The sequence below is a fragment of the Engystomops pustulosus genome, chromosome 2, assembly GCF_040894005.1.
Source record: "Engystomops pustulosus chromosome 2, aEngPut4.maternal, whole genome shotgun sequence".
Classification (NCBI taxonomy): domain Eukaryota; kingdom Metazoa; phylum Chordata; class Amphibia; order Anura; family Leptodactylidae; genus Engystomops; species Engystomops pustulosus.
Window position 1 is genome coordinate 40,967,172 of NC_092412.1, and position 13,080 is coordinate 40,980,251.

The 13,080-nt window shown below is 41.9% G+C and overlaps 1 protein-coding gene across 2 annotated transcripts in view; it reads left to right on the forward strand.

The window, feature by feature from the left end:
- The first annotated feature begins 649 nt into the window (after positions 1-649).
- The window catches only part of MTUS2 (microtubule associated scaffold protein 2), a 366,148-nt gene continuing 353,717 nt past the window's right edge, over positions 650-13,080 (forward strand). For both annotated transcript variants that reach the window (XM_072134356.1, XM_072134358.1), the window contains exon 1: positions 650-984. The gene's annotated coding sequence lies outside the window, so the exon portion shown is untranslated. The remainder of the gene's footprint in view (positions 985-13,080) is intronic.

The window sequence follows — 13,080 nt, forward strand, 5'->3', positions numbered from 1 at the left end:
TGTGATCTGTCATCATCAGTAGCAATTATAATATAGGCGGTTGGGTGGTTGCCTGGGGTCCAATCCTTCTAGGGCGCCCCTGGACACTCACACCACCCACCAAATTTTATACTGAGAAGGACCTTCAAACATATGTTCCTGCTTTCAATACACATGTACACAAGAGCCATTTCAGGACCTTTGAAGGTCCTCCAAGGCTCCCTTAACCGCAAATTGAAAGCCGTCAGAAGGGACACATCCTCCATTCCCCAAGAAGCTTAATTCTAGTACAATATGTAGGAAGTGATTCCAGGTTTATAATACTCATACAGCCCAGAGCCCATGGCAGCCCTTATCCAGCCCTCATCGTAAGCTATATTACAATAGCTGGCTACCCATTTAGTTTATGTAGGGCAGTCTCATGTTCTCTACATGCTATAAATAGTGATGTTGAAATGTAGTGAGAGTTAGATGTAACAGATAAACTAGCACAGAGGAGCAAACAGAATACATTAAAGTTTTTCCACAAATGATGAAATGAGAAGACTTGTTCTCTCCAAGCATTTAGTACTCAATTTGAGGCTCAGGTGCAATACCATAGATTTCCAGCAGATGGCGCTCTGGTCCACCGCACTCATTGCTTCTGTGTACTGGACTGATGCAGCCACTGGCTGTTGCAAGCTTCCAGGGATGAGCATTATCTGCTACGTTGCAGCTGCTTCTCCCTCCATCCTTTGAGCAGGGAAATCTTAAGACAGCTTATTATGAGCATGCAAGGAACTCAGTGCTGGCAGAGCAGGAGCTCTGGATTTTGAGCAAGGTCTGTGCTGCTTGGAAGGATCTTCATTCTTTATATCAAGCCTCCAGGTCCTTTGCTTTGGTTCTTTGTCTGTGAATGGAAGGTGACGCCTCCAGGTTAGATAGATCCAGTCTCTTGTGCCATCACCCACAGGGAGAGCATTGCAGGAGAGTGTGGAAGGATGCCTGGGAGAAGCTCCAGCTAAGGTGAGATGATAAAGTCCAGCACAGGAGACAGTATCTCCCAGCTGCTCCTAGCACTGGGTCTGCACATTGCTCCAGTGCTTCATGTCACTTCCATCTCAAGGAACCCGTCAGCAAAGTTAGGAAGTTACATTCTGCAAATGTCCATTTCCCATTCATCTTATTATTGCTGCACCTCTATGATATGATCAGTGCATTGTCTGTATATCACTCACATCTTTCTAGATCTTGGGGACAAAGTTCTCTGGGAGTTGCTGGGTGAATCAACAAAGAAATGACAATTGATACGTAATTCATCCTTGAAGGATCAGCAGAAGGTTGCAGATAAGAAAGGATGTGCTACACTGTGATACATTGTTGCTGTGTTTGTTTGGTCTTTGTGTTGTGTTTATGCTGCATTGGTTAACCCTTAAGGGAGGACATGTGATGCATAAGTTGATGACAAGATTTCTTGATGATAGAAGCAAGACAGGTCTGATATGTAATGGGAAGATAATGAGCCAGTGCAATTCTGTGCGTAATCACATATCATTTATCTGGAGTGTTCAGTGCTGCAAGAGTCCTGGAAGTGTGGAAGGCAACTTGGAGGGAGAAAGTGAAGATGGGAGTTTGGTGACTGAGGTGGAGAGATGACAGATATCTAGAAAGATTGACATTACAGATAGATATTTCATGTAAACATATTAATTTTATTAACCTCTGTATTTATAATTATAACACAATTAATAAAAAATTTTAATTTAAAAACTGAACTATAAATTAGGGATAGATAGATAGATAGATAGATAGATAGATAGATAGATAGATGGGTGAAGGATAGAAAGAAGATAGAACTAGAGAGAGATAGATAGAAAGGAGATAGATAGATGGGTGAAGGATAGAAAGAAGATAGAAATATATGAGATAGATAGATAGGTGATTGAAAGATTTGAGATAAGTAGATATATTTTTCTATTTTGAAAGATAGTTACTTTCTAAATGGTTGCTAAAATGATTTTTTTTTTTTGTGCAGTGCCTTCTATATTTTTAGATTATGGGATTCATTTGTTAGCCCTTGGAATAACACCCACCATTTCTCATTGCTGCTACATTGCTTCTTAAACAGATAGTTGGTAGATAGATATAAGACATGGATAAATAGATAGGTATGCAAAAAGATAACTGTATATAGTATGTAGACCATGTGGCAGATTTATCTTCGATGCATGGCTTTTCGTTGTATTAGTTGTATTTGGTTGCATTATTTTTTTAAAACTTTTTCAAGCAGTGTACAGGAGTTTGGGTAGCAGTAAACCTGGTTTGCGTCTAATTTATCTTTGCTTCCAGATCTTTGCACCTGATTTAACATTGATTTGCACCTAAAAAGTTGCAAATTATTGAGCAAAACAACTCTAGTCCAGTATAGGAAAGGAAGCTGATTGAGTTGAGCAAGAGCTTGTATAATGGTCCTGCCATTGTTTAGAAGGGAACAGAATAAAATAAATTAATAAATAAAAATTCTGCTGCTTGAACCAGCCATCAGCCGCCACTGATATACAAAGTTCAGGGTCAATGGGACTGCAGAGAAGCCCAGAGCTTGGTATCTGGTGTATGTTGGATAAGGAGGAGGATAAGCCGGATAAGACAGGATGAGAACACAGAATAAGTTAGTAAAAAGAGAGTTAAAATTTCATGGGGTTAGCGAGTGTGATAAGTTTGCCTAAAGAGATGGGTTTTAAGAGCACATTTGAAACTTTGTAGGGTGGGTATTAGTCTGGTGCCAGATAATGGCATTCCAGAGAATGGGTGCAGCTCGGGAGAAGTCCTGGAGACGCAAATGAGAGGTTCAAATTACGGTAGAGATTAATCTAGCATTACTGGCAGAGAACGGTTTGGGCAATAGACTGATGATGAGAGAGTGGTAGGGCAGTGCAGCATTATGCAGAGCTTTGTGGATGTGGGTGATTATTTCAAACTACATACTGAAGGAGACGGACAGCCACTGCAGGGACTGGCACAAACTGGAGGCATCCCAGTAGCGTTTGGTCTGAAAGACGAGCCTGGCTGCTGCATTAAGAATACATTGTAGAGGAGAGAGTTTAGTGAGTGGAAGACCAATTAGTAGGGAGTTACAGTAGTCTAGTCGAGAGTGAATAAGTGCAACAATTAGCATTTTCAAAATTTCAGTTGTAAGAAATGGCCAGATTCTGGAGATGTTTCTGAGATACAAGCGGCAAGAGCCAGTAAGAGATTGAATATATGGTGAAAAGGTGAGGTCAGAGTCCAGCACAGCCCCAAGACAGCGGGCCTGCTGCCTCGGTGCTATAGTGATCCCACGGACTGAGATGGAGAGGTCAGGGTTGGGTTGGTTAGTAGATGGTGAAACGACAAGAAGTTCAGTCTTAGAAAGATTACATTTCGAGAAGAGAGAGGACATGATGTTAGAGACAGCGGAGAGACAGTCACTAGTGTTCTGGAGTAAGGGAGGGGTGATGTTATGTGCAGAAGTATATAACTGGGTGTCATCAGCATAGAGATGATACTGGAAACCAAATCTGCTGATAGTTTGTCCAATGGGGCAGTAGCAGGAAGTTAGGGAGTAGAGGGAGTTATCAGAGAGATAGCGGGTTAGTCGGGAGTAGAACAAGGGTTCCAGGAGTTTGGAGATGAAAGGGAGATTAGAGACTGGTCATTAGTTGGCAGCATCGGACGGGTCTAAAGAGGGTTTCTTAGTAATGGGGTAACAACAGCATGCTTGAAAGAAGAGGAATACACACCTGAAGAGAGAAAGATTGAAGATTTTAGTGAGAGGAGAAGTGACTGCTGGGGAGAGGGACTGTACCAGATGTGAGGGGATGGGGTCCCTGATGCAGGTGGTGGGGCCAGCAGAGCAGAGGAGCCTGGACACTTCTTCCTCTGTGACTGGCTCAAAAGAAGAGAGTAAGTAGGTTAAGGTACCAGAGGAAAGGGGATACATGGAGTTAGTGGATTGGGTAATTAAATTCCTTTTGGACACAGTCAATTTTATCTTTAAAGTAAGTGGCCAGATCTTCAGCCCCAAGACCTGTGACAGGTGGCTGCACCTTTGGTGTAAGGAGTGAAGTCTATTGAAGAGCCTTTTGGGATTATTAGAGAAGATATTAGATTATTGAGGTAGACCTGTTTGGTGAACGGCATAGAAGAAGAGTCATAAGTTCTTAGGATAAATTTGAGGTTGGGAAAGTCTGCAGATGTGTGCAAATTTCTCCAGAGACGTTCGCCACACCTGGAGCATTGCCAAAGGAAACGGGTTTGGGGCATGTACCAAGGTTGCGGACAAGGTATATAGATATATAGATACATAGATATGAGACAGAAGAGATATGAAGAGAGATAGATATGTGATTTTTATTATTGATTTTGTTATTTCAGTGTTATTATTGTCCTTCAGTTTGTTTGTTCCTTCTTAGACGCTGAATAATATTTTGTATCCTCCGGACATTAATGGGCATGTGTGAAGCGTCTATACAGAAATCATGTAAAGGTAACATTTGGTATCTAGGTGGTCAGTGACTCGGTCAATAAGTTATTATTTGGGGTGTGTAGTCTTCATTGCTTGATATCAGGGCTTCCCTTTTACATTACACTATGTTCAGTAATTCCTAAGAAGTTTTCCAGCCGATTGATCAATATGTTATGTGTTTGACTGCTCAATCATCTGTAATAAAACGCTGTGAGATCCATAGTAATGGAAAAGTGATGTTATTCATGTGAAGGTTACTCATCTTTATTGGTGTATCATTGATCAATGTTCTCTCAGTAGATTGGTTTTATCAGTGGTATGGGGACAATATACATGACACTTACTGACTGTAACTATGTAGTAAAGGCTGCAGGCCACAAGATGCGGGTAACCCAATCTGTGCTTAATAGACAGCAGGTCAGTATCGCCACAAAGGCCAAAATGTTAACTAAACCTAACTCAACTCCAAGAGGGCATAACAAGTGACCCGGGGACCCATAGTAAAACTTGCAGGGTTGCTCCACTCCATCATCACTTATTTATAGTACACAGTGATATCATTGTAGAAAAATAATGCACTCATTGATGTCACAGTACAGGGATAATATACACAGTGATGTCACAGTACAAGGATAATATACACAGTGATGTCACAGTACAAGGATAGTACACACAGTGATGTCACAGTACAAGGATAGTACACACAGTGATGTCACAGTACATGGATAATACACACAGTGACGTCACAGAACAGGGATAATACACACAGTGATGTCACAGTACAAGGATAGTACACACAGTGATGTCACAGTACAAGGATAGTACACACAGTGATGTCACAGTACATGGATAATACACACAGTGACGTCACAGAACAGGGATAATACACACAGTGATGTCACAGTACAAGGATAGTACACACAGTGATGTCACAGTACAGGGATAATGCACACAGTGATGTCACAGTACAGGCATAATACACACAGTGATGTCACAGTACAGAGATAATACACACAGTGATGTCACAGTACAAGGATAGCACACACAGTGATGCCACAGCACAGAGATAATACACACAGTGATGTCACAGTACAGTGATAATACACACAGTGATGTCACAGTACATGGATAATGCACACACTGATGTCACAGTACAGGGATAATACACACAGTGATGTCACAGTACAGGGATAATACACACAGTGATGTCACAGTACAGGGATAATATACACAGTGATGTCACAGTACAGGGATAATGCACACAGTGATGTCACAGTACAAGGATAGTACACACAGTGATGTCACAGTACATGGATAATACACACAGTGACGTCACAGAACAGGGATAATACACACAGTGATGTCACAGTACAGGGATAATGCACACAGTGATGTCACAGTACAGGCATAATACACACAGTGATGTCACAGTACAGAGATAATACACACAGTGATGTCACAGTACAAGGATAGTACACACAGTGATGTCACAGCACAGAGATAATGCACACAGTGATGTCACAGTACAGAGATAATACACACAGTGATGTCACAGTACAGGGATAATACACACAGTGATGTCACAGTACAGGGATAGTACAAACAGTGATGCTACAGTACATAGATAGTATAAACAGTGATATCACGGTACAGGGATAACACACAGTGATGTCACATTACAAGGATAATATACCCAGTGATGTCACAGTACAGGGATAATACACAGTGATGTCAAGTTAAATAATACACAGTCTTACAACAATAATAATAATTTTTTAGAGGAATATGCACAATAGTGTTATAGTATACGGATAGTAAATACATTGATGTGACATTATTGGTATAATGCACACAATCTTACTACAGAAGCAATATAACCAATTAGGAATTAATGGTGACATAAAGATCATTTATAATTCACACATGATGGAAAAGCAATGCCAAAACATACAGAATAAAAGTCACCCTACAGGCCTGCAGTCATAAAAGTGTTTGCACCCGTTTTCTGTCTGACTTTGCAGTATAAAGTCATATGTTTATAAAGTGTCTGCGCCAGTCTGGTGTCCCAGTTGCTGTATGTCCGCCTTGCCACAAAACTGTGCGCCTTAGTGTAAGGGTGTTTGTTCCATGCGCCACATTTATTACTGTATGTTAAAGATGTGCCACAAAATGGTGTACACTTCCCAAACAGTGCAGGGTGCGCCAGATTATTAAAGACCTTGCAGGGCGCACCCTGCACATCAGTAAGGCCAACTGCACATAGTACAGACTGCAATACCTCTGATAAATATGGGCCACTGTGCCCATATATACAGGATAGGAGTAGTAGTATTGTGCTCTGCCCATATATACAGGATAGGAGTAGTAGTATTGTGCTCTGCCCATATATACAGGATAGGAGTAGTAGTAATGTGCTGTGCCCATATATACAGCATAGGAGTATTAGCACTGTGCTATGCTGATATACACAGGATAGGAGTAGTAGTACTGTGCAGTGTTTACATATACAGGATGGGAGAAGTAGTAGGAGTAGATAAAGGATAGGAGGAGGAGTACTGAGCAGTGGCCATATATACAGCAGAGTAGTAATACAGTGTTATGCCCATATATACAGGATAGGATTAGTAGTACTGTGCTCGTATATACAGGATAGGAGTAGTAGTACTGTGCCCATAGATAAAGGATAGGAGTAGTAGTACTGTGCTCATATATACGGGATAGGAGTAGTAGTACTGTGCTCATATACACAGGATAGGAGTAGTAGTACTGTGCCCATATATATAGGATAGGAGTAGTAGTATTGTGCTCATATATATAGGATAGGAGTAGTAGTATTGTGCTCATATATATAGGATAGGAGTAGTAGTATTGTGCTCATATATATAGGATAGGAGTAGTAGTAATGTGCCCATATATATGCAGGATGGGAGGAGCAGTACTATGCTGTGCTCATATATGCAGGATTGGAGGAGTAGTACTATTCAGTGCTCATGCATGCAGGATGGAAGTAGTAGTACTATGCAGTGCTCATGCAGGATGGGAGGAGTAGTACTATGCAGTGCTCATGCATGCAGGATGGGAGGAGTAGTACTTTGCAGTGCTCATATATGCAGGATGGGAGGAGTAGTACTATGCAGTGCTCATGCATGCAGGATGGGAGTAGTAGTACTATGCAGTGCTCATGCAGGATGGGAGGAGTAGTACTTTGCAGTGCTCATATATGCAGGATGGGAGGAGTAGTACTATGCAGTGCTCATATATGCAGGCTGGGAGGAGTAGTACTATGCAGTGCTCATGCATGCAGGATGGGAGGAGTAGTACTTTGCAGTGCTCATATATGCAGGATGGGAGGAGTAGTACTATGCAGTGCTCATGCATGCAGGATGGGAGTAGTAGTACTATGCAGTGCTCATGCAGGATGGGAGGAGTAGTACTTTGCAGTGCTCATATATGCAGGATGGGAGGAGTAGTACTATGCAGTGCTAATATATGCAGGCTGGGAGGAGTAGTACTATGCAGTGCTCATGCATGCAGGATGGGAGGAGTAGTACTTTGCAGTGCTCATATATGCAGGATGGGAGGAGTAGTACTATGCAGTGCTCATATATGCAGGACTGGAGGAGTAACTCAGTAATTGGGACTGACAAGTGCTCTGTGATACCATAAGGCCTCATGTCGCTGCACTTTTTGCCGTATGGTTAAAGCCCTGTACCAGCCAGTGAGATGTTACGTAGCTATCTTACATTTCTATTTGCAGTCATTATGAAGACATATGGTAATATTCATTATGGCTTCTCCATCAGTTTTCTGGCAGTTTGGGGCTTTCTCTGCCCACCACGCAAATATGGGAATGTCGGGTGGAGAGCGGGTGGGGAGTGACGGTGGAGTAGAGGGACACCATGGCAGGTGGAGGGGGCAGGAAGGGGCATTCCCGCCCGGTGCCTGTGTTCTTTAGAAATCCCAGCAAACTTTTGCTACCTAAGCCGCTTGATTTATCCAACGCGACACGGTGGGAATAGTAATGAGGGTACACATGGCACACCGCGCAGGTCCCAGGTTATAGGAAACATTGGCATCGAAGATGTTGTCATTGCTTTGGAATAAAATCCCCGCACTCAGCATTAACATTAGCTTTTATTACAAACAGATGTTCCATGTTAGATCAGCAACACAGCCAAGAAACAATGCAAACTAGTCATCTGTATCATCCGGGAAAAAGAGGGAGAAGTAAAGCCCCCACGAGAGGTGTAAACAGAGTCTCCACCAGATGCATCATCATCCCCTCAGAAAACCTCGCTAGCAATCGCTCTCTTCCGCCACTCTGTCTCTGCAGGCACCTATCACTGTGCCAGACGTGGGTGACAAGTCATTTGCGGCTGTGACATAACTTCTGAGCGGTAGGATAGGTGGTGCAGGTGAATCATCCGTTACGTGAGCAAGTGACACATTACTTGTCATTAATGGTTCACAAATGAATTCTTAAGGAAATTTCACAAATCAAATAGGAAAAGGAAGTTTGTTATTGCTCAGAAGAACTTAATGATTAACACAATGGGGCACATTTACTTACCTGTCCACGTCGCGATCCCTGATCCGGAATGTCCGACGAACATGCACTCTGCCGCGAATCACTAAGATCATGCGCCCGATATCCTGCATGTGTTGCTTCCCCGCTCAGGTCCGCCGGAGTTCACCTTCTTCTTTCTTGTGCACGTAAGTGCTTGGCTTGCGACATAATTTTAAAGTTAAATCCCGCAGTTTGTGAGAATCCGTCAGATCGTCCGACGGCCCACGCCCGATTTGTGTCGCATGAAAGCTAGCGCGATTGTGCCAAAATCTGATCACTGGCGACACAATCCCTTTCTAAATCCCTGTCTTGGCACGATCCCTGAAAAGTCGGAAAACCCAACAGAAATGCGTCCGCAGGACCCTTAGTAAATGAACCCCAATGTTCACTGTTGTTTCTGTGTGTACGTGCAGTGACGTATATGTGCCCCATGCAGTAGAAAATGGGGTCACAATGACAACATTTACAATTCTCTAACTCGAAACCCATTGGGGTTATGGATCCTTAAAAATCCTAAAATATAAAAGTTTTTCCTTTTCCTATAACAAGCTGATCGAAAAACTGTTGGGACCCCACCGATCATGATATGTGATATGTGTGAGTGTCAGCTTCATGTAGTGGAAAATGGCAACAGGATAACGCAGGGCTGGTTTTAGACAAAGTGCGACTCTGGGCAAAGCTAAAAGTGGGGCCCCAAAATCAAACTATTTTTTGAACAGTCACAGTCAGTAAGAGGCTCCTGTAGCCCTGCACTATAATAACACTTTGTAGGCAATCTGTAATATGGGACTGCAGGAGAATGTTATAGGAGATCTCACAGATGATAGGTAGATGGATAATAGAAGATAAATATGAAAGATGATATAGATTTATAGATAGTTGACAGATTTATAGATGCATAAATATATGAAGTAGATCATATATAGATAACTAGGTAGATGATAGAAGATAGATAGATATGAGAGGTAGATAGATGCAGTAGAAGAAGGATTGTAGCCTTTTTGCTGCCTAAGGCGAAACTTAAAAATGCCTCCCCCGCACCTGATGATGCTACCTTCCACACTAGTAATTAGTCAGGGTCACAGACATTAGTGACATCTAGTACCACACAGGTGATGATCTGTTCCATCAGGAAGAGGACTTCTTTACAATTTCTCCCAGCTATGGTTTTTCTCTGCTCACAATCAAATGTCTTCAGTTCTATGCAGCACAACTCCACACTGCACTCCTAATAAAATCAGTCACTTACAGTTTGGAGCGTGTTCCTAATATATAGTATCCTCACAACATGACTGATCACACTATTCCCCACATAAAACATCCTTTATATAGTCACCCAAAAAAACTATAGTATAAACAGCTTTGTTACTTTGGTAATTTTGTAAAACACTGTTCTAGTGGCATGGTGCACCCCTTATAAAATATCCATCAAATAATGATCATTGTAGAAGAAATTATTTCTGAAACAAGTGGTCATACATTTTTATCTAATTGTGATAGATAGTGCAGAATACAATGTTGAAGAGAACCATTTATGTTATAGTTCAAACTGTAAGTAATATGTTATAGAGCAGGAGGAGCTGAGCAGATTGCACACACACTGCTATCTGCAGATAGCGTGATATAGAGCAGGAGGAGCTAAGCAGATTGTACATACACTGCCGTCTGCAGGTAGCATGTTATAGAGCAGGAGGAGCTAAGCAAGTTGTACATACACAGCTATCTGGAGGCAGCATGTTATAGAGCAGGAGGATCTGAGCAGATTGTACATACACTTCTACCTGCAGGTGGCGTGTTATAGAGCAGGAGGATCTGAGCAGATTGTACATACACTGCCGTCTGCAGGCGGCGTGTTATAGAGCAGGAAGAGGTGAGCAGATTTTACACATTGTCCTATAATTCAGTGATTTGAGCAGTGATTTTTAATAGATATTTAATCATATAGCGCCATTCTATTGCACAGGGCTGTACAAATCATATACTGACAAAACAAGACATGACAGAGCCTTAACGTTGTAAGATGAAGCAATAGGAATGACAGCCCTACTCACAAGAGCTTACAGTCTATGGGGGTTATTTATCATTGGTTTCCCCAGGCTTTTTTGGCATAAAAAAAGTCTCAAAAAAGGTCGCATTGAGGTTTTTTTGGGACTTTTCACCGATAAAAAGTCTCACGGGACCACGTACACCTCTTCATTAATCTGGTGTAAACATAGAACTACTGCGAGTACAACACTGTGCAAAGCCACATTCCTGACTTGAGACTTTCATAGTCACTCCAGTCTCCAGCTGGTGTATGTGCTGGGACTTTTTATGCATTTTGAGACTTTTGTGGGACTTTTTGAAAAAGAAAAAAACATTTATTAAAGGACCACAGCCACTTTAATAAGCCTCATGGACAGGGGAGCTCCAAAACAGAAGTCGCCTAATGATAAATAAACCCCTATGAGATAATAAGAAGGTACTCTTTAGTAGGAAGAGGATTTATCTCATAAAGCTGTCAGGATTAACCCTATAGGGTTATTTATCATTAGGCGGCTCCTTGGGACAGTTCTATGTCTGTTTTTGGAGCTCCACTGCACATCAGATTCAGTGGTTTTGTCCCTTACTATAAATGTTTTGAAAAAGTCCCAAAAAAGTCTCAAAATGCATAAAAAGTCCCAGCACATACAACAGCAAGAACTGGAGTGCATATGAGACTGTTTATGGGACTTTGTGAAAAAGTCCTAAGTCATGAATGTGGCTCGGTGTTGTACTAGTAGTGGTTCTAGGTTTACCCTCTGGAAATAGTCATCTGAGATTTTTTAGCAGTGAAAAGTCCCAAAAAACTCAATGCACCTTTTTTGAGACCAAAAAAACCCAGCAAAACCAGTTATTAGTAACCCCCTACATATCTATTATATAGGATTGGGAACTGTCCATGGTTCTTAAAGAGGTTATACCATCATTTTGCTTTATATTATTCTCCATCTTCACATTTCTCTCTGTTACTTTCTTTGATTCTTCCTTGAGAATCTGCCAAATGCCTTTCCTAAAATAGTTCAATAATTTGGTCCGGCAGCTGCTGACCTGGTGCAGAAACCTAAGGACTGGTTAAATAGTTACACTGAGGGGCTTAGACATATCTATCAATGATTTAGTGTAGATACAATCTGGTGTAACGGACCTGTAGTCATCTCTTCCTGAATTACATTGTTTGCATTTCTTTCTCTTCTCTTTTGTAAAATTGAAATAGTATCAAGACAATGACAGTGGAGTTTTATTGGAAAGCAATTGGGTGAATACATTCCTATTAATATAATGAATTACAATATAATTACTACATTTAAAAGAATCAGGTTGCTGCCTCAGCAGCATTTGCAGCTTGTTCAATTGTCCTTTCTGCAGACAGTGTTATAGAGCAGGAGGAGCTGAGCACGTTGTACATTGTGTCCTATCTGCAGGCAGCATGTTATAGAGCAGGAGGAGCTGAGCAGATTGTACATAGTGTCTTATCTATAGGCAGCATGTTATAGAGCAGGAGGAGCTGAGCACATTGTACATAGTGTCCTATCTGCAGGAAGCATGTTATAGAGCAGAAGGAGCTGAGCAGATTGTACATAGCGTCCTGTCTCCTGTCTGCAGGCAGCATCTTATAGAGCAGGAGGAGCTGAGCAGTCTATACTAGGTGCAGTTTGCCTGTGTAGTGTGCAGAGAGCGCCAGATTCAGGATTTCTTGTGCACGTTCTTCATGAATCTGGCGCCTCCCTGAACTGCTCCGGCAGCATGCACCAATGTTTTTTTTCGGTGCACCTTTCACATAGGGCGTGCAACACATTTCTGCATGATAAATGTGGCGCAGGGTCCGACGACTGTGCACTGGAACGCCCCATTCAGTGCAGAAATTTGTGTCACTTTTGGAGTAGTGCCGCTGCGATACAAATATGGAGCAAGCACTTCTCAAATTCATGTACAAGCAGTTTGCACATAAAAGATGGTGCGAAGTCCGACAGAAAACTGGCGCAAGGACGTTAGTAAATGTGCCCCTTAGTGTCCTATCTGTAGGCAGCAT